Here is a 23,656-nt window from a genome sequence, read left to right as displayed (position 1 = left end):
ATGTATTATAAAAAAAACTTTGAAGTAATGTTGTATATCAATTGATTATCAGTCATGATTTTTTTTGTGTATGTTTTTTACTAATGACGAAAGCAAATAATATGAAAGATGAAAAAAAATATTGTCTCTAGTATGTTGGCTCCTCCAAATATTTGTTGTCCACTTTTTGTTTATGTCTAATCCTGGAGTTACACCCAAATATATATATAAGGGAGTGTAGAGCTTCTGTTCTCTGGTCTAGAGTCCGAATTGGTTGAGTCAAGAAGAGTTTGGTGGTGTTCCACATTGGTGGTTGTGTCTCAAAGAATTGAATGGTAATGATAGAGACCACACTGTGAAAAGGAAAACAAACGGTGTTCTATTGAAGTGGGTGACTAGTTGAAAGCCAAAAGTGGACGCATATAATCTGGGTTGTAGACATTTTGGGGCCCATTTAAGGTGAAGAAAGTTCTTGAATTGCATATTGTGTTGGAAAATAATGACAAATGGAACCGGAGAAGAGTTTCTCTATCTAACAAGCACTGGCGTTGCCAATAGGTCTCGCAGTAGGAAAGTTTGAGCTATTGGTCTTGTAAATGACAATTTTTTTTATTTATGTGTTGGTTTTGAAAATAGCTAAATTATTCGCTTTGTCATTTACAATGCCAATAGTTATAACTTCCGCAAATGTGACACCTATAGTATTTGTAATGCAACATGTTTGTATTTACGTTACTTAGATGTATTGATATTACAAATTACAATGGCTTTTAATTGTTTTAAATAATTAATACTTAAATAAAAGTAATTTTAATTTATAATGGAAATAGCTTAAACTTTTGTAAATAACTTTTGTGAAGCATTTGCAGGGAGAATCAGTCCGGAGGAATGAGTTGCAGTTACTGCACCCCCGACGTTTAAAGCTCCTTAGTTACATTAAAACATGAAACTAGTTGCAAAAGTTAAAAAACATGTCCTTCTAGTCATAGGAAGCGTACAACTTCTGTATATTCAAAGGATATTAGTTATGAAGCTAGTTGCAAAAGTTAAAAACCATGCCCATCTAGTCAAAGGAAGCGTACAACTTCTGTATAAGCAAGGGATATTCGTTATTAGCAATCATCATTTAGCCCCTTGCGATTTTAAACCAAGTATAATAATATTGAAATCAACACTACAAGTCCCATAATGCAACCTATTGCTGCTAAAAAGCCATCAGTCTGAACGTGTTGCATATATCATGGAGTCTCTTATCAGTTACAGATGGGTGCCCCTTGCTGGTGGAGAGTTTGGAGGTGTAGGGGGCTCAGAAAGGTGAGCTCACTCCCCAACTGCAGTATCCTCCGGAACATGACTGCAGAATGCTCGCTTCAACTCGGAAGCACCAGTTATCAGCAGGATTCAGCCTCGGCTCCTCCAACCTGCGGCACGCGCACACACCCCACTTAGGTGCAGCTAAGCGCCAATTCAAGTGACTGTGAGTCGCAGACGTGCAGGCGAACACAGAACTCCTCAGAGTCACATGCTCACATTCTTTCAAGGCGGGTCTTTCCATAAGTTCAAAGATCCAAGTGAAAGAAGGTAAAGAAGAAGAAAGAAGTATATCATGGTGTTTCCAGTAGTCGATTGTGCAACTAAAATAATCCCGTGAATTTGAGATGAAAAGTGATGACACCGAAAAAATGTAAGTGGCAGAAAAAATTATCTGGAAACAAGACGTACAACGTGTGTAAAAAATACAAACCTAAGTGTGGTAGCGATTTTGCGCTAGTGAAACGATATTGAAAGTAACATTGCCCAAAAGTAATAACAAATCGTAGTATTGTGAAAAGGAGAGTTTTAATGAACTGCTTTGCCAAAAAGTGATACCAAATCATGATAATGTCAAACAAGTAAACTTTAATGTCTACAAAATATGCATTAAAACGCTGGGCTATTTCAAAGAGGAGAGGATAGACATGCCCGCTCTTTAGTTGCAACTTTACTTTATATTGCCAAGAAAGTGTCTGTTGTAATTTGAAAGTTAAAGGCTACACAAGAAAAAAAGCTGATGTGAAATAACATAGAATTTTAAAAACTAAATTCTCAGAGACGGGGAAGGAGCGGCCACGCAAGGCACAAACAACACAGATGCAATAGCACCTACTAGCACTGAGAGGGGACATTGGAGGAAGAACGGATGAAGAGAATGGAGGAGAGGACAGGAGAGTAGCGAGGGGTGAAATAGCAAAGAGGGAAAAGTCTGGAAAAGAAGAGAACTGATAGAGGCGAGAGTAGGAAAGAAAATAACAGAAGGGTGAGGTAGTGGTGAATGAAGGAGGGGTAAGAATAGAATGACTGAGTGAAAGGATGAGGGCGGAGTAGGGGGGACAGATGGTGAATGAAAGAGAGCGAGGGATGGGGTGGGGCGAGACATAATAAAGTAGGGAGAGTAAGAGAGGCAGAAAGTGAAGGCACGGGACGGCGCGAGGATGGCTGTGTCAGACAGTGAAGTGAAAAGGAGACACATGGAATGGTGGCGAATGGGAGGGGAGAGGAGACAGTAAATGGCAAAGGAAAGACGAATCGGGGACTGTGAGGAGTGGTGGGGGAAAACCACGAGGGAGACGGAGACACATGGAATGGCGGCAAATGGGAGGGGAGAGGAGACAGTAAATGGCAAAGGAAAGACAAATCGGGGACTGTGAGGAGTGGTGGGGGAAAACCACGAGGGAGACGGAGACACATGGAATGGCGGCGGAGGGGAGAGGAGACAGTAAATGGCAAAGGAAAGACGAATCGGGGACTGTGAGGAGTGGTGGGGGAAAACCACGAGGGAGACGGAGACACATGGAATGGCGGCGGAGGGGAGAGGAGACAGTAAATGGCAAAGGAAAGACGAATCGGGGACTGTGAGGAGTGGTGGGGGAAAACCACGAGGGAGACGGAGACACATGGAATGGCGGCGGAGGGGAGAGGAGACAGTAAATGTCAAAGGAAAGACGAATCGGGGACTGTGAGGAGTGGTGGGGGAAAACCACGAGGGAGACGCACGCACGGAGACAAAGTGAAACAACACGTACCTGATAATGCAGAGCGGACGGGAAACTGAAAGTACGGCCGGCCTGCGGCCGGCCATGAATAATTAGGAAACAAAGTAAAACAACACGTACCTGATAATGCAGAGCGGCCGGGAAACTGAAAGTAAGGCCGGCCTGCGGCCGGCCATGAATAATTAGGGGAGGAGAAGCCGCACAGCGCACGCTGGGAGAAGCCCTTTGATGTGCTGTGCGGCCGTGAATGCGCGTGCTTGTTTGGTCACGTGATTCACGTGAACTTAATGAAAACCGCAGCGCAAGAAGCCCTTGGTTTAACGAGGATTTCGAGCACTTGAATTCTCGCTCCGCTCAATGCGCTTGCGCGCATTGATAGGTCGCGAGACCTAAAAAACGTGACATTTGCAGAGATGTTGAAGGTTGGTGAGTGCAGTGCTTTAATGTTAATGGGTGATGAGGATTTGAAAAGCTGAAGTAGCGGAAGAGTGGGAAAGGTGAGAGTTGATGGTGGTGGTGATTCTACTTCTTTAGAGTGCACAAGGAGTGTGCAAAAAATAACAATTTGGGGTTGTGATGCTGATGGTAGTTGTAGTCAGAGGTTACTTAGGCCTCCTCTATATTTAGATTATGTTCATGATTGACTTTGTTTTCTTTAGGCCACCTGTAGATTTAGAATATTTTAATAACGCTAGACTTTGTTTTTCTGCTACTTTTTGATTTTTTTTTTATATTGTAATGCTCGTAACGTTTGTTTTTTTAAATATCTTTATTGGTATATTCTGTTTTTACGCATGAATATCATCACAACTTTATACAGAATGTACAAATATGAGAAGCAAAAATATAAAACTCATATATAAAAGAACATTTTCTAATGCAGCAACATAAAACTGACATTAGTGTGCCATTCCCAATCACAGATTTGTGTATCTTGCGAGCTTGTGTTTTGAGGTCGCTCCACGTCCTTACTCATATTTTTTTTTGTTTTTGCAATATCAGATATTACACATTACAATTATCATTGTCTACATATTATTAATGACATTTCCAGACTGGACTTTTATGGCTGGAACTTATTGTTACGCAACTCACATATTAAAAAGAAAATAACGTGCCAGTCAGACCTGGACAATCATGCACTGCGAAAGAGGGATGTGTGATTTACATGATGAAAGGACATGAAGATTTTTTTTCTTCTCGGGAATGTACCAATAATACATATGTTTAAATACACTGCAACCAAACTGAAACTCATAATATAAAAAAAGATGAAAAAATAACATGCCATCTATAAAGGTCAAACAAAAGCAATATGTACTAAGTTGTATCACCAGTGCAGTGTCATGTAAACAGCATACCTGGCCAAAGAGCGGAGCAGTGCTCATATTAAGGCGCAGTTGCCAGCAAGCGGGGAGGTTCTCTATATCCAACAAGCATTGGAAATGCAATAGGTCTCGGATTTATTTGAGTTAGAGCTAATGGCATTGTAAATGGCAATGTCTTTGAGCCATGTGTTATGGAGTGTATGCATGTGGTGTGTAATGGAATTATGTGGTTTGGATTGGAATTGTTCATCCTGCACACTCACAAACTGTTCACCTTGCACACTCTCAAACTGTTCACCCTGCACGCTCACACACTGCTCACCCTACACGCTCACACACTGCTCACCCTACACGCTCACACAATGTTCACCCTGCACGCTCACAGACTGTTCACCCTGCACACTCACACACTGTTTACCCTGCACGCTCACACAATGTTCACCCTGCACGCTCGCACACTGCTCACCCTACATGCTCGCACACTGCTCACTTTACACGCTCACACAATGTTCACCCTGCATGCTCACAGACTGTTAACCCTGCACGCTCACACACTGCTCACCCTACACACTCACACACTTCACACTCTGCACTCACACTGTGCACTCACTACTCTGCACTCACTACTCTGCACTCTGCACTCACTACTCTGCACTCTGCACTCACCACTCTGCACTCACCACTCTGCACTCACCACTCTGCACTCACCACTCTGCACTCACCACTCTGCACTCACCACTCTGCACTCACTACTCACTACTCTGCACTCACTACTCACTACTCTGCACTCACTAGTCACTACTCTGCACTCACTAGTCACTACTCTGCCCTCACTACTCACTACTCTGCACTCACTACTCTGCACTCACTACTCACTACACACTACACTACTCTGCACTCACTGGTCACTACTCTGCACTCACTACTCACTACTCTGCACTCACTACTCTGCACTCACTACTCTGCACTCACTAATCTGCACTCACTAGTTTGCACTCACTACTCTGCACTCACTACTCTGCACTCACTACTCTGCACTCACTACTCAATATTCTGCACTCACTACTCTGCACTCACTACTCACTACTCTACACTCACTACTCTTCACTCACTACTCTGCACTCACTACTCACTACTCTGCACTCACTACTCTGCACTCACTACTCACTACTCTGCACTCACCACTCTGCACTCTGCACCCACTACTCTGCACTCACTACTCACTACTCTGCACTCACCACTCTGCACTCACCACTCTGCACTCACTACTCACTACTCGGCACTCACTACTTGGCACTCACTACTCTGCACTCACTACTCTGCACTCACTACTCGGCACTCACTACTCGGCACTCACTACTCACTACTCTGCACTCACTACTCACTACTTTGCACTCACTACTCTGCACTCACTACTCACTACTCTGCACTCACTACTCTGCACTCACCACTCTACACTCACTACTCCGCACTCACTACTCTGCACTCACTACTCACTATTCTGCACTCACTACTCACTACTCTGCACTCACTACTCACCACTCACTACTCTGCACTCACCACTCTGCACTCACCACTCTGCACTCACTACTCACTACTCTGCACTCACTACTCACTACTTTGCACTCACTACTCACTACTCTGCACTCACTACTCAATACTCTGCACTCACTACTCACTACTCTGCACTCACTACTCTGCACTCACTACTCTGCACTCACTACACTCACTACACTCACTACTCTGCACTCACTACCCTGCACTCACTGCTCTGTACTCACTACTCACTACTCTGCACTCACCACTCACTACTCACTACTCTGCACTCACTACTCTGCACTCACTACTCTGCACTCACTACTCACTACTTTGCACTCACTACTCTGCACTCACTACTCTGCACTCACTACTCTGCACTCACTACTCACTACTCACTACTCTGCACTCACTACTCACTACTCTTTACTCACTACTCACTACTCTGTACTCACTACTCTGCACTCACTACTCTGCACTCACTACTCTGCACTCACTACTCTGCACTCACTGCTCTAGACTCACTACTCTGCACTCACCACTCACCACTCACTACTCTGCACTCACTACTCACTACTCTGCACTCACTACTCTGCACTCACTACTCTGCACTCACTACTCTGCACTCACTACTCACTACTCTGCACTTACTACTCTGCACTCACTACTCTGCACTCTGCACTCACTACTCTGCACTCACTACTCTACACTCACTACTCTGCACTCACTACTCTGCACTCACTACTCTGCACTCACTACTCTGCACTCACTACTCTGCACTCACTACTCACTACTCTGCATACTCACTACTCTGCACTCACTACTCACTACTTTGCACCCACTACTCACTACTTTGCACTCACTACTCTGCACTCACTACTCTGCACTCACTACTCTGCACTCACCACTCTGCACTCACCACTCTGCACTCACTACTCACTACTCTGCACTCACTACTCACTACTCTGCACTCACTACTCACTACTCACTACTCTGCACTCACTACTCACTACTCACTACTCTGCACTCACTACTCTGCACTCACTACTCTGCTACTCACTACTTTGCACCCACTACTCACTACTTTGCACTCACTACTCTGCACTCACTACTCTGCACTCACCACTCTGCACTCACTACTCACTACTCTGCACTCACTACTCACTACTCACTACTCTGCACTCACTACTCACTACTCTGCACTCACTACTCACTACTCTGCACTCACTACTCTGCACTCACTACTCTGCACTCACCACTCTGCACTCACTACTCTGCACTCACTACTCACACGCTTTACTCACTACTCACTACTCTGCACTCACTACTCTGCACTCACTACTCTGCACTCACTACTCTGCACTCACTACTCTGCACTCACTACTCTTCACTACTCTGCACTCACTACTCTGCACTCACTACTCTGCACTCACTACTCTGCACTCACTACTCTGCACTCACCACTCTGCACTCACCACTCTGCACTCACTACTCTGCACTCACTACTCTGCACTCACTACTCTGCACTCACTACTCTGCACTCACTACTCTGCACTCACTACTCACTACTCTGCACTTACTACTCTGCACTCACTACTCTGCACTCACTACTCACTACTCTGCACTCACTACTCTGCACTCACTACTCTGCACTCACTACTCACTACTCTGCACTCACTACTCTGCACTCACTACTCTGCACTCACTACTCTGCACTCACTACTCACTATTCTGCACTCACTACTCTGCACTCACTACTCTGCACTCTGCACTCACCACTCTGCACTCACCACTCTGCACTCACTACTCACTACTTTGCACCCACTACTCACTATTTTGCACTCACTACTCTGCACTCACCACTCTGCACTCACTACTCACCACTCTGCACTCACTACTCTGCACTCACTACTCACTACTCTGCACTCACTACTCTGCACTCACTACACTCACTACTCTGCACTCACTGCTCTGCACTCACTACTCACTACTCTGCACTCACTACTCTGCACTCACTACTCTGCACTCACTACTCACTACTTTGCACTCACTACTCACTACTCTGCACTCACTACTCTGCACTCACTACTCTGCACTCACCACTCTGCACTCACTACTCACTACTCTGCACTCACTACTCACTACTCTTTACTCACTACTCACTACTCTGTACTCACTACTCTGTACTCACTACTCACTACTCTGCACTCACTACTCTCTACTCTGCACTCACTACTCTGCACTCACTACACTCACTACTCTGCACTCACTACTCTGCACTCACTGCTCTGCACTCACTGCTCTGCACTCACCACTCACTACTCTGCACTCACTACTCTGCACTCACTACTCACTACTCTGCACTCACTACTCTGCACTCACTACTTTGCACTCACTACTCTGCACTTACTACTCTGCACTTACTACTCTGCACTCACTACTCTGCACTCACTACTCTGCACTCACTACTCTGCACTCACTACTCACTACTCTGCACTCACTACTCTGCACTCACTACTCTGCACTCACTACTCACCACTCACTACTCTGCACTCACTACTCACCACTCACTACTCACTACTCTGCACTCACTACTCTGCACTCACTACTCACTACTCTGCACTCACTACTCTGCACTCACTACTCTGCACTCACTACTCACCACTCACTACTCTGCACTCACTACTCTGCACTCACTACTCACTACTCTGCACTCACTACTCTGCACTCACTACTCACCACTCACTACTCTGCACTCACTACTCACCACTCACTACTCACTACTCTGCACTCACTACTCTGCACTCACTACTCTGCACTCACTACTCTGCACTCACTACTCTGCACTCACTACTCTGCACTCACTACTCACCACTCACTACTCACTACTCTGCACTCACTACTCTGCACTCACTACTCACCACTCTGCACTCACCACTCACTCTAGTCCATGCAATTAGAGGACATAACATTCTGAACAAGCACCTACCTCTCAGTGCCCTCACTGCCTTGCGAAACTTCTCAATGCCGGCCAGGAAGAGAGCAGTGATCGGCGCGCGGCGGGGACGCTGGCGCCGTGAGCCTGCGCGAATGACTGAATCTGCGCATGGCCAGCACTTGTCGCTCCCTCTCCCATTAGGATTGCTGGGCGCGTGCCCAGCTCTTGTCTCCTTTTGTCGGCTTTAGTGGCTGGCATGATTACAATAGTTCTCTGCCGAGAACGCGGTTCGCGCGTCTGTAGGCCGAGACCTAAAAACGAGAGGGGGGTGTAGGCAATTATCTATAACGTTCCAGGGGTGCAGTGATGTGTTCTACTGCGTTTGTTGAGGTGTGCTGCAGCCCTTAAAAGTGGTGAGGAATCAGTGCACCTGACTCAGGTCGGCAGTTTGAGCATTGTTTTCTTCCGCTGCTTGAGCTGTTCGTAGGGCAGTGAGTAAGGCGTCCCAGCTTTGTACAATGGGAAACTTGCGGAGCCCCGCTGTCTCCTCTCTATGCAGCGCTGTGCTCTTTGCTTGCGCACATATTGTATGTGAACGCCTTCAACTGCGTGTCTCTGGAGGGTTGGCATTTTTCCAGTTCTTGGTTATTAAGCACTTTGCGGTAACAAGACCTAAATCATTTTTTTGGGACCTGGTAAAAAGCCCTGGGACGCATACTTCCCATGACAGTGGTAACGATGTGCCCGTGCATGAAGCTAATAGTATGACCACCTCCTGATTCGCTGTTCTTTGTTAATACTAGAAAGTGAATGGATGTGTTATGTCTTTAAGTCTAGGAAAGATCTTTCCTACATGAGCATTCTTTTGTTCTTCCCTGAGTGTGAGAGTTCTTTCCTGGTCAGTTGGATTTTGGCTGGCAGAGAAGGATCATGCTCGGGCAGGCTGTCTACAATAAATCTTCTTAGCATTTGGTGATGGTCTGTGCTTCGATAACTTCATTACATAGCCCTAATGCGAATTGCATTTGAATGGTCCTCTTCTCGTCTGGGTGTGTCCTGGAGGCAAGTTGTAAATCTAAGATGTTCCAGGGGTATCCTTTACCAGGTGATCCTTTAATGACACTTATAGGAAAGTGACCCATGTCAGTGGCTTGGATGACAAAAGATGACTGGACATTAGTATTTTATATGATGTTGGCCGCCAAGTTGCATCATCATGCTAAGTTCACAGATATCTCAGTAAACAAAGGTGGACACAAACCACAGCTATAGAGCAGCCTGCTTTCTCTTTAATCAATAATTCGGAGAACATAAGTCTGTCCCAAGCATTGTTTTGTGCTCGAGAGATACTGCTGCAAAGTGGACAATGTTTCTTCATTCACATTTTTCATTCATTAGTTTCTACCATATGTATTGAAACATAGATGATATACAATGAATAATGATTATAAACCGCAGCTAATTTGTGGGCTCTGGGTATTGCATGTTTTTGGACCAACCAACATTATATTCCCCGGCAACCAGTGGGGTCCGCCAGACGTTACGGTATATCACTCCTGTAAAACCGCCTTTGTTAGCTATTTGTATTTTCCTGTTTGTTCTAACACAATGTTTGGTTTCCGTGGTTAGTTTCTTTGGGAAAACCATGAGCAATGTACACAAATACCCCCTTGCTCAATTAAGAATTTGTGTACATCTTTCCTGGTTCACCCATGGATTTTTCACCTGTTTGAAACATACATAAAATAAAAAGAAATGGACTATCCCTTTAAAAAAATGCAAAAACTGTGATAAAATATTTATTTTTTTACCCACTTCTGGGTCTTTTTGCAAGTTGGTAGAAAGATGGTAATCTCAGCACAGCAAACATTTTGTTGCTGCCGTGTTTAGGAAAAAAACTTGTTTTCTTCCACAGTATTTTGTCTCATTTCCCCCACATTTTTTGTTGCATTTTACCTATTTTCTTGGTTTCCTCCAAAGGAATCCACAACACAGGGGTCTTTAGAACTCCCAATATTTGGGAAGAAAGGACACCAATTCGGCCTGGATACCTTTTGTGGGGAAAAAGTTATGAAGGCGTAAATGCAAAGTGCCCCAAACATTGAAAAAAGGCCAACCTCAGCAGCTGAGGGGTTTCTTGAATCTTTCTCTTGATTTATATTGCTCTGGCGAGGGCTGGCTGTGGTTGGCTAGAGGTATACTTTCTAATGAGGTGATGTATAGTCTATAGAAAATGTTTTTGGCAAGTATACTTGGAAGTTATTATTTTGCTTGATTCAATGAGTCGTAATAAACTCTGGTAGAAACTGGATAACTGGGGAAATACCTAAACATCTTCTAGACGTGTTGATATTACTCCACTCAAACACCTGGATTAAGGTTATACGAGGAGCAGGAACACATCTCTGCAACCCTATTCCGACAACAAAAGAGTTAAAACAGGGTTGCGTATTTGTTCCGCTTTTATTTAACCTTTTTCTCGCAGATTTGCCAGGGGAACTCAATAAATGTCTCTGTCATGTAGGGGAAAATTCCGCTGTCCAATCTGCTGTACGCGGACGACTTGGTGCTGATAAGCCGGACTCCTATTGGCCTCCAACATCTTCTGAATGTAGCTCACTCCTTTTCAGAAAGGAACTCCTTGCAAATAAATGTTACCAAATCCAAGGTTATGGCAGTGAACTACTGGAAAATCAATGGGCATCTAAACAGACAAGGGCTGGACTTGGTAACTACCTACAAATACTTGGGAGTAATCTTGGGCCATAAGAATTTGTTTAAATCCCAATTGGAGTCCTTGCGAGGTAAGGGAACCGTGACTCACCTGGTGATAAAATCCTTAAAAGCCAAAGTTCCCGTCCTAACGCTTAACCCCCTGCTCCAGGTTTTGCCTGCAAAGCTACAGCCGACTCTCACATATGGGAGTGAACCCCTTCAAGGTAAGGACACAGCATTACTGGACACAGTGATAGCTAACTCACATAGGGCAATCTTTAACCTGCCAAGATATGTTTCCCCTGCACAAATCTGGTTAGAATTTGGTCTTCTAAAACAAACACTGGAAAGGCGGAGCGCGGATGTTACCAGCTGGCACAAGATGAGCAGCCCTGAGGTTGGTTCTTTAAACTCCAACCCATGGAAAGAGTTGCTTCGACATAGCAAATTCTCAGCCAGAGATTATCTATTTGATTCATGCCAAGTCTTGAGACTGTCAGACCTTTGGGGCACCCTAACAGACCTCTTGTTTTTCAAAAAAATTGCGAAAAAATCAACACAAATTATTTCCTCCATTGAGGATAAGGAGGCATTAACGAAAAGAGCGCATGGCTGGATCACGCTCAGCGATTATGGAAGGATGCAACCACGAGCATATCTCAACATCGGAATGAACCTAAAGATGAAAGAAAAGTTTTTAAAACTACGCCTTGGGAGTAATCCCAGCTGCCTCGCACTTGCCACCCTGGTAGAGAAAAAACTTCCTGCAGCAGTGCCGTCTGTGCAAAGCTGAAAAGGAAGATATCATCCATGTTATTTGCATCTGCCCTAAAATAAAGGATTTGAGGTACAATTTATCACGTCCATCCTTCAAATTATATGGCGTTCGGACATGTAGGCAGGCTGTCAAACAGTGTTTTAACCCTACTAAAACAAAATTAAACTGTCAGGTCGTAAAGTTTCTTGAATTAACAGTAAAAAGACACAAGAGCACACTGAGGGGCTCATTAGGAAGGCGGTTTTTCCGCATCCTCCGGGCCGGCGGAATCCACCGCCGGCCCGGAGGATGTGGAAAAACCGCAGCGGACCCACCAAAGACCCACCGCCACATTAGGATGGCTGGTGGGTCCTGGTTTGCGTCCGCAGCTTTTCCGCCGCGGTTGGCTTACAACCGCGGCGGAAAAGCTGTAATATGGTGACGGTGTCTCTCAGACACCGTCCACCATATTAGGATGCACAGAAAGAAATGCTTTTACACGGCGGATATTCCGCCGTGTAAAAGCATACGGAGCTTCACTGCGGGGGCCCGTTGCGGGCCCCCTGGGTGAAGGGGGGGTGGGGGGTGCACATGGGGGTACTTATGGTACCCCCCTGCATATGTATGCAGCAAGCGGCAGGCACCGCGCGGTGCCTGCTGCTTGCTGCATACATATGCAATGTATGCTTTTTTAACATTGCCGCGGGTGCAGCTTGAAGCTGCACCCGCCGCAATGTTAAATATCCAGGATGTGACCGCCAGGGTGGCGGTCACATCCTAATTTGCACGGAGGGACCGCCGCAGCCCATGCGGACGGTCCCTCCTACTCTAGGGTGGCGGACGGACGCAAGTCCGTCCGCCATCCTAATGAGCCCCTGAGTGCGGACCAATAAAAGCCAGACGCTTGATGACCGTTTACATTTTTTTTATTGATAATTATAAACTGATATTAAGTACATTTGTAAATGTAGGAAATAGCACAAAATGAATTTTTAGCAATGCTTTATTGTTTTGTAAAGATTTTAATTAATAACGTACAAATAAATAAATTACCTTACCTTACCTGATTCAATTCAAATATGCATAAAAGAAGTGTCTTAATTATAATTCTACACATGCAAAGGTAAACAGCATTCAATAGGCAATAACAGATTCACCCTTGAAGCAGGCACCCTAGTAGTCGTCAGGCTTACCCACGTACTCCCAAGGGAGTACTAGTTTCCCTTGCAATGGGTGTGCTGTTATTCCCCATTCACATTGGCAACATCCAGGGAGTGTAAACTATTAGGCCCTGTTCACAGGGTTTCTCCCTCTCGGTCCCCGTCAACTAGGTATATTCACTTAGAGTCAAGTAGGGTGCAAAAAACCCAAAGACGGTATATCCCCCAGAAACGTGGTAGGCCCAGTTCTTAGCGTACCCACTCTGGCAGTACGAACATGACAGCGGTGCAGTAGGTCCTGGCCTGGATCAGAAAAGTCAGGCTGCATATGTGGCAGGTACTGACTCTCTTTCTTGAACCGCGCTTACCAACGTCCTGACCATTGGATTTGCTCTGACTCCAGCCACACACAGTAAGTCTTTTTCTTCCTTGCTCTGGGTTAGGGGCAGTCTCCTAACTCTGGCGGGGCTCCAATTGTGTCTCCCCTGTCCTCATGCCGTGTCGTGTACAAAGCCTCCCATGACTTGGTTGTAGCAGCAGTTTCAGGTCACGGACAACACTTTGAGCGCCCTTTCTGGCTTACGGGTCACACCGATGAACCTCACTGTTGAGTTATGCTGGTTGTTCGTTCTGCAGCATCTCCTGGCATAAGGGGTCACGTCAACCTCCCGCACACAAGAGATGGCCTGATCGATTCAACACAGTTTCTTGGCACACAGCAGTCCCTCCTGGCATACAGGGTAGTTAACTTCTGCAACTCTGCATGCTGGCAATGGCCCAATTGATGCAGCACCGTCATTGGTGCACGGCAGCCCTCCCGCCATATTGGGCCACCAAACTTCCCAGCGTGGCACATGGGTAAAGGCCTGATCGATGCGGCACAGTTCCTCACACCTCGCTCGGGAGCCCCACACGTCTAGGCTCCTCTCTGGATCCTGCTCCTTCCAACACGCTCCTCTCCCTCACAGGCACCCTGGTCTTGGTAAGCAGGGAGGTGCTGATGCTTCAGACTCCAGGGCAGATGGTTGTGGTTTTCCTGGGTAATGTTCCCTAGCCCAGCAGGGAGACTAGCAGGCTAGTTCTGGTCACAGGCAGAAATCTTGCAGAGCTTTCCCTCATCATGCAACCCGGATAGCTGCTCGACAGATGACAAAGCAAAGGGGTCTCAGACTCCCCTACTTATGGTTCTTTCCAGAAACAATTTAGGGTCTGAACCTTTGAAGTTTTATGTTTGGGTTTTGCTTCTTTTAAATGGACATCTCTCCCCTTCTTTCTCCTGAAGGATGTCTGTCACAGCAGCCAGGACCCCGAAGCTGATCAACCCGTAAGATTAATGGGAGTGACCAGAGTTCATACCTGGATGTCAGTCATAATAATATGTGCTTCACAAGTTAATCCTGGACCCTCAGCTCTACCCTTTATGATTCTCTTATCAACCCCATATCCCTCTTCGTGAGATATATCCAGACCCCCTCCTTGTGATCTGTCACTGAATTAAAGAGCCATTTGAAATGCACAGGGGGAGCCTGCCCCTCCCCAAGCCCCCACCTAGTGCTTTCCGCAGCCACTCCTCATGTTAACATCAGGCAGGCCTGGGCTTCCCAAAATAGACCCCAGGGTCCTCCTTGTAATGTACCAGTGCAGGCACGTCTGCACCCAGAATTGTTGTTATTATTTTAAATGGGAACGCTGACTGCGGGAGTGCGGGTTTGTTTATTTGAGTTTATTGTACAGTTAGTTCAAATCTTTACAATGCATTTCTCATAAAAAATCATTCTGGTGTTAATTCTTTTAGAACAAAATTGATATTACATAAAATATGTATTAATATTGTAAAATGAGTCACCTACATGATGTGAACCACCAGTACCGCACTGGTGTTGACAGAAGATGAGTGAAAATACAGAATCCTCAGTGTAGATCAAGACAAGTTTAAAGATAACATGAAAAACTATGGATAGCACATTAAAAGTTGCCTCTAGACTCTGTAACGAGCCCAGTGTCAGCACATCCGCCTTGAAAATTTTGATTGTTTTAACATTTAAGCTGGTGTTCACTGGGTTAAGGCAGGCAATTACATTGTGGTAGTAGGTGCGCACTCCAAGACAGTAGGTCTCTGTGCGGGGAGTCAGTTGTAGGCGGACGTCCTCCTGGTACATGTTTAATATAGCCTTAGAGCCCGTCGTAGCGGGGTCTATCGGCCATTAAAGGCCCGCTCCATCATTAAAGGCCCGAGTCGAAGGCGATCCCTTTAAGAAGGGAGCGAGCCTTTAATGGCCGGTTGAGCCTGCTACGGAGGGCTTTAAGGCTATTAGACTTCTGCCCTTAAAAGGGCAGAATGTTCTAATTTGTGAAACAAAGGTCTCAAGGAGACCAAGGGGGTTATAATCCCCTTGAACTCAGTGAGGCCTTTGTTAACAGCAACAGCTGTGAACAAACATTGGAATGGTTATGCTCCGGGCTTCTACCGGCAATTAGTGCCTGAAGCACTCCATTGTTTGCAGTGGAGCTCCCAGCATTCCATTGTTCTTAGCAACATTTCACCATGTTGATTTGAGTTCATTTCAACTACCTTTGCCTTCCAGCAGCAAGAACAATTACTTGGGTGTATCAGGGTTAGGGAGAGAGTAAGATGGCGGGAGTGTTTCGTTATAAATTGGGGTAATGGACAGAGTAGGGTGAAGGAAACCGTGAAAGGACTTGCCCAATCCCTCGCCCTGTGTTCCAAATCCATTTGATTACATAATGACGCTTACCTCTTCTCGGAGACCATTCTCACAAATAAGAAACAAACCACTTGATGTCAACATTTCTTGCTCTCAGAAGTTAAATCCAAACTTCTCAAAATAACATTGAGGTCACCGTTCAGACTCTAGCCATGTCTCCCAATGACCGTGGGAATGCAGACGCACTTCTGCTTTCATTAGATTTCTATGGGTCCCTTCCGTTCCAAGTGCCACTGAAGCCTGTGTTCTCTTTCAAACCACCTGCAGCGATCCTCAAAGTACTCTCCTGCTGCTCCATCTCCTAAGGGTAGCACAGAGGCACACAGAACACAAAAGTTGAAGAAACGATTACAGTGGATCTGTATTTAATGTAATATGTGTTTTTCAGAAAACAGTTTCTTGATTAAGCCCTTCTGGTTTAAGGATCCCTGGGGTTTTAATTTAAAGGCTTTTCTTTGACCTTAGCAAGTGCCAAGGTGGCGTCTGCCTTCTATGCTGTTCTTCTGTGCTTTCTATTTCCAGGAAAACCATCTTTATTGTATTTAATGCTCTTTTTATAAATGACAAGTAAAATTAATTTAGTAGAAACACTTCTTATATGGATTGCCGCAGGACTTCATTGTGCCGTCAAGTCACAGTTCTATGAAAAGGCGGTGAATGGTATGAAATGTATGCGATTGTGCATATGCTTGTGGGAATTTAACCCATGAATAAAATACCTCTGTTCAGTAAGATTCGTGAACCTCAATCACAAATGTCCAACTCCTAGCTGAGACCCCATAGTCTGCTAGCTTTAGAGTAAGGGCATTTCTAACATTTTCTAAAATGTTAATTTCTCCTTCTAGTTCTTCCTCAACTCCTGCACCCACACGTAATGCTGGGGCAGCGTTGCCTTCTTCAGTCATTGTTGAAACAGTTAAAACTTTCAAGGGAAGTTTTCAAAGAAACTGAGATAAGGTTTTATGCACAAATAGGAACAATTTGTCCTACAAGCTTTATAAACCTATAGCCAATACATAGGATATGCCTACTCAGCTGTGGTGGATTGTTCCTTTCCCTCTCCAGACGTCTCTGGGGAAATGTGAGTAGGTGTCTCTGAGAACAACACGACTGAACTACTCAGATTTGATCGTTAAATAAGTACCAAACTAACTATGACAGCACCATGTCGTGTAGTTCCTATAAACCTACATAGGATCTGCGCGTTTAGACGACATACACTGTAGGATTGGTGTCCGGACTGATTATAGACACCCCTAGTGGCACAGGGTATGTTAGCCTGTATACCAGCTAGCTCACAGTGCCACTAGAAACCCCTCTCACCAAGGAGAGAATAGTTCTTTGCAACTATCGAACATGACAACCCTGATCCCTCAGGATTGTGGAAACAGTGCAATACTTTTTGCTCTTTCACTCGTGCTCACTTTGTCTCAGAGAGATACACAGAATAAACGGTGGAGATTTAAGCATTTATTGAACCAGCGTCATTCTAATGTAAAATAGGTGTGCTGAAACAAATTAGACATAAGCAGATTTAAATGATCGTAAGCACCAACAGAGTAAAAGGATGAACAATGAATACAGGTAAGTATATAAAATACATGACAATAAAATGCGTACTCCTACGATGCGACCCTAACTAGATGTACCTAATTGTACCTAGCATGTATATGGATGTAAAAGCCAAGAATCCCTGTAGGATAAAGTCAACCCCATTACCTGAAGTGAGAGCCTGTGGGACCCCGTCTTGGTCTTAAGATGGACATCCCGCACGGGATGTCAGGCCACTGCGAGCTGAAGTGTCTGCATGCAAGAATCTCAGCGTCTCGCGTCAGTGTGTTGGCATGGAAGTCCATTTTTCCTCTGACTACCTCAGCAAGATATTTTGTTTATTTACCCAGCGTGATACCCCCAGGGGATATACCTTGCTGTGTCATTTCGGACTAGGATGACGTAAGGAGTGACCCTTGTACATAGTTATTATGCAGGATATGGTGTCCTGTGGTGTCCTGCTGTGATTCCAAGAATCCTCATGCATAATGAATGAGGCTAGGCATTACCGTAACTAGGTAAAAGGTCAGTCCCAAGAACTGTTATGTAGTGTAATGGCAGGGGGAATATGAATTAAAGGTTGGGTTGCTACCTGAGCCTATATTGGGCACCTATATGAAACATAACACCATATGAATTAGCCTCTTTACTAAAATTATCATAACTTGCCCGGTACACAGGTCTGAAAGCTCAAGTTGAATTCCGAGTTTTTAGGCCAGGTTTATCAAAATGGCTTGTATTTACCATATCACTCCAATATCTGCTTTATACCTGGCATATTAGATCTAAAGTACTAACTGTAAAGTAAAGTAGACGACGAAACAGGCTAAGGCATAGCTGGGTAACAATGCATTGAATCTTTGAATAATTTTTCCCTGCTTTTTTAAATGTTAATTGATTACAAGTCTGGCTCGGGGTAAATGCATAATTGTCGTGACCCCGGTGACAACGTTAGAGGCGGTCACCAGAGCAACCGTTCCAAACACTAAAGCATTACATCCACAATGTATACAATGGTCTAACTCACTCACCCAACAGACGTAGATTACAGATTTAATTCTACTTTACAACAACAAGTCTTTCTGCAGTACGAATAAGAATACCCTCTACCTAATGAAATAGTGCCTCTAGATCGCTATGATTACATCATATACACTAATGGTTCTGCCCAGTCTCCCGTAGTGACAAAGCATCAATACTCGGGTCATACTTAATAGTAAAAGGTGCATGCGTAATGGATAATTAGAACCTGAGAAAACCTACAAGCAATCACTTGGTGATTGCACGCTGCAGCTGCCAGAGGCTTTTGTACTGGCACTGGAAAATACGGATCCTGAATTCCCCATGCTCAGTGTGCGATTAGTATTACTGTATACAGTCATATAATGAATACCTATACAGTTGGAGCCAGAATGGGTTCAGAGACTCAAAGGGTCGCATGGTAAAGCACAAGCTGCTGTGGGAGCAGATAGAAAAGCTAAAAGATTGTTTGCCGCAGACTCATGTCATTCACACATTGAGTCGTCACATGTAGGTGTTCACGTTGAAGGGAATTTTATGGCTGATGAAGCTACTAAAGCAATACTTTGTACCGCTGCAGTTGCTTTACTAACTCGTTCTAGCACAAGTATAGACCGAGACATCATGGTGGCAGTCAATGCTGCTCGCAACAACATTCACCTGCCGAAAGGCTTTCCACTGAAATACTCCTTTCAGGAGAGAGAGGGTAGAGTAAAAGACTGATCAGAGATTTAGGTTAATTCTAACTGCACACAAGGGTCACCTTCTACACATGCAAGGGTGGCTGCTACAATTTCATTATTGCAGCAGCACAAACAGACTAAGGCCAGCAGATGAAGGGTTTCACCGTAGCGCATCCACCGCTGATGCCTTTACTGGTTTCAAACAACAATCAAAGTTGCTATGGGATGAAACTGGGGTTCTGTAGTAGGGGATCTCTGTGTATAGTCCTAATCTAGTGAATAGTCCCGCCCATGTGCGTGGACCCCGGAGCAATCAAAAATAATCTCTTAAGTTGTCAAAACATGCAGAACTGCACAGACACTTAAGAGAGAATTTAAAGACTGTTGGACCCGGCCTCGTGGCGTGGTCCGCCTCTGTCCCTCCACACCCTGCGAGCGTAGGCCTGCACCCTGAGCCCCCTGCGCAGCATCCCCGTAAGTGTAGCCGGCACCCCGAAGCCTGGTCGTCTCACTCCCGATAAGCTCAGACCCCCGTAACCCACGACCAGGCCCGCATGTCCCGTCCCGCTCCCGGCTCCGAGCGCCTAACCTTGCATGCCCCACAAGGCCCGGCAGCCATTTTCCCTTCCCGAGAACCCTGACTCCCTGGACCTAGCATGACCCCGGCCCCAGCGAAACCCAGACTCCAAAGGCGCACCAGTCCCGGCTGGGGGGTAAAGGGCTCCCCGAGTGAGATAAGCCAGGGAGTTTCGATGGCACCTCTGGCCTCCCCTGAGAGACCGGTATCTGTCACACCTTTGGCGTCCCCCTGGGGGCCAGTTTCGATCGCCCCTCTGGCCTCCACGAGTGCTGGCTCCAGACCCGCTGGGTGTCTGGGAATTCCCGGACCCATCTTTCAAAGGATCAAAGAGCCAACCGCCGGACCTCGCCAACGACCAGCCCCCAGGGCTTGAGACCTCCGCCTGCGAGGGTCCGGACATCAGAGGGCCAATGGACTATATCTGGGCCCGCCCGACAACTAGCGGGCAGTTGTATCTTGGACCTGAAGCCTGCTGATCTGATCGCGGCTGACCCTGAGAAGACTCAACCTTTGAATCGCTGAGCCCTGCTGACGCTGTCGCGGCTCCCTCTTCGCAATAAGGAACTGAACCACCTGAGCCCTGCTGACGCTGTCGCGGCTCGAGCTGAACTTGTAACCATCGGAGCCCTGCTGACGCTGTCGCGGCTCGTCCTCTCTAAGACCTCGGAGCCCTGCTGACGCTGTCGCGGCTCGAGCTGAACTCATAACCATCGGAGCCCTGCTGACGCTGTCGCGGCTCGACCTCGCAAAGACCATCGGAGCCCTGCTGCCGCTGTTGCGGCTCGAGCTGAACTTGTGACCACCTGAGCCCTGCTGACGCTGTCGCGGCTCCTCAAAGAACTTCTCCGGATCGAGCCCTGCTGACCTCGTCGCGGCTCGAGGGGTACTCTGGTCCGGCTGGACCATCGAGATCGCGATCACGACCGAGTCGACCCGACGTGAGTGAAGCAGCCAGTACGACCATCACCTCTCGTATCCCCCGGCTCGAGGATTGAGAGCTGTGCGCAGGGTACGCCTCATACTGGCCCAAAGGCTAAAGATTGTCCCGATTCCCTCTTCCCGAATCCTCAAAGACTTTGTGATCCCTCGATCATTTGTACATAAGAGTGCTACTTCCTTTTTACTACTTATAAAGAACTTGTTACTGAAATCCATCGGTGTGGTGTCCGTTCGTAAGTGTGGTGTGAGCTCAGTGGGTACGATCCTAGACCCGAAGTCCTCCCCGGCGAGGACCACACAATAAGACTCGGCAAGATCTGTGGGAGAGGTGGGTCCTGGGGTGGTTGGGTGAGCACAACCTGGCCCTCTGAGATCGCCCCTTCTAACAAAGACAGATAATGCAGCCTATATCCACAGGCTACACTGTCCAGTACTTCAACTATAATTTCCACCAAAAACCACAAACAGCACAGCCTGTCCAGGTTTCTCCAAAAGAAAAACCTTGCCTTTAACAGAAAAACCCTCTGGAATGATAGAGAGGAAGAAGTGGACAGACAAGCCCCATAGGATGCCATTATGTGGCTCAGAACAAGATACTGTGCCTTTAAGAGAACTTTCCAGAAGCCTCACAGTATCCCAGAATGCACTGCAGGTCCCTTTTACTTCCAGTTCTTTTTTCCAGCTCCTGCTAGCAGGACCCTGGAGCATTGAGCTCTCCCTTTCTAAGGGTTTATTTGGTGATTTTTCACTTTTTCAAAGTATTTGAGTGTTTTCATTTGAAGTACTTGGTGCTCTCTTCCTTGTGAGTGTTCTGAACACCCTTTTATTTGTCAAAATGCCTGCTTTGTTTGACAAATGCCCAGAGTGTTCGAGGAAGAAGGCCAAGTCGGACCCACACGAGGTGTGCATCATCTGCCTTCCCTCATCTCATGTCCCAGAGGAGTGTGACATTTGCGAGGGCTTCTCCAGCAGGACCCCGAGAGATAGGATGAAGATCAGGCTCCAAGGCCTGGAAGACAGGAGACGGAAGGCACAAGGTGGGTCTGGTCAGACGTCCTCTGCCCATGCCGAGGCCTCTGGGGGGCTCCCCAGGGGCAGGAAGACCAGCAAGCGTCCCTATTCTCCGCCGGCATCGATTGCACCGCGACGGCGTCGAGAGGGATGACTGCAGTCTGTTCCCTGTCTCCTCAGGACTCTGGGTCGAAGCGGCGTCGGTGCTCGGCATCGAGGGAACTGAATAGACCGCCGTCGAGATCTCCGGTGACGATTTTATCGTCGTCGTCGAGTGATCGACGTCGAGAGGTGGCCCGGCGTCGGCGCTCGCCGTCGAGGCGACACCGCCGTTCGCCGTCGGCGAAGAGAAGAAGGTCGTCGTCAAGGGGATCCTTGACGTCGAGGATGACGTCAAAGTCTCACAGGCGTTCAGTGTCGATGAGACAGTCGCCGTCGAGGCGAAGGCGCTCGCCGTCGAGGCGAAGGCGCTCGCCGTCGAGAAGGAGGCGTTCGCCGTCGAAAAGGAGGCGCTCGCCGTCGAAAAGGAGGCGCTCGCCGTCGGGGCAACGTTCTACGACGCCAAAGAGGCGCAGAAGGAATTCTGGTGCCAGAAGTCAGTCTAGCCAGCGGCATGTGCCGATAGGGGACTCTCCATCGCCTGGGAAGAAGGGAAAGTCACCGGGCTCGGTGTACTCTGAGGTGTATACGCCTCCTAAGTCGAGGTCGACCCCACCTCCTCCTCCCTTGCCCAAGGAACCTCCTCCGCGGACTCCCCCCCCGCCTCCGCTTCCACCTCATCCTCAGCCTCATCCTCAACCTCAGCCTCAGCCTCAGCCTCTTCCTCGGCTTCCACCTGGCGGACCGCCTCCGGTTCCTCCGAGGACAGCGTCGCTGCCACGGTTCCCGACTCCACCTAAGGGGACCCCTCAGCCGAGGCCCCCAGTCAGGCCAAGGTCGAAAAATCCTGTGAGGCCTGTGGAGCGTCCAAAGCCAAGGAGATCGCGCTCTCGCTCTGGTCAGAGGGGGTGATCGCGGAGTCATCACAGATCATCAACGAGATCAAGACGATGCCACAGGAGGTGCAGATCACGGTCCCACACGGACTCTTCTGGGACCAAGGACTACTCACCGACTTTGTCGGAATCCCCTGGGACGAGGGTGTCACCCGTAGACCACATCGTCACATTCCAGGACGTTCTGCGGAGGGGTGCAGCTAAGTTGGGCATCACGGTGACGGTGCCTACGCGCACGACGCCGGGGTTTTCGAGACGCTCCACAAAAAGCCCCTGTCTCGGCCATTGCTGCCCTTCGTACCAGGATTGGTAGAGCCCGCCGAGGAGTTGTTTCTCACTCCATCGGTGACGAAGGCTGCTCCCTCCAGGCTCCTTAAGAAGTACCGGGCCCCGGATTCTGACCCGGCTTTCCTGCGGATGGATCCGACACCGGACTCTGTCATAGTGACGCCGGCTAGGAAGCAGCATGCCACCACTTTGTCATCTACGGACCTCCTGATAAGGAGAGACGCTGGATGGACTCGGCAGGCAGAAAGGTCTGTGGAACGGCATCTACTGCGATGAAGGCGTCTAGTGCAACGGCTTTGCTAGGGCGATACGATCGAGCCCTATGGGAGTCCCTCCAGCAATTCGCTGAGCTCCTTCCTCGAGAGAAGAAAGAGGATTTTCAGGAGATTCGAAGGAGGGGATGCTGGTGTCGAACCAA

Source organism: Lissotriton helveticus, chromosome 2_1 (assembly GCF_964261635.1).
Source record: "Lissotriton helveticus chromosome 2_1, aLisHel1.1, whole genome shotgun sequence".
In the NCBI taxonomy this organism is placed as follows: Eukaryota; Metazoa; Chordata; class Amphibia; order Caudata; family Salamandridae; genus Lissotriton; species Lissotriton helveticus.
This window is presented reverse-complemented; position numbering follows the sequence as displayed.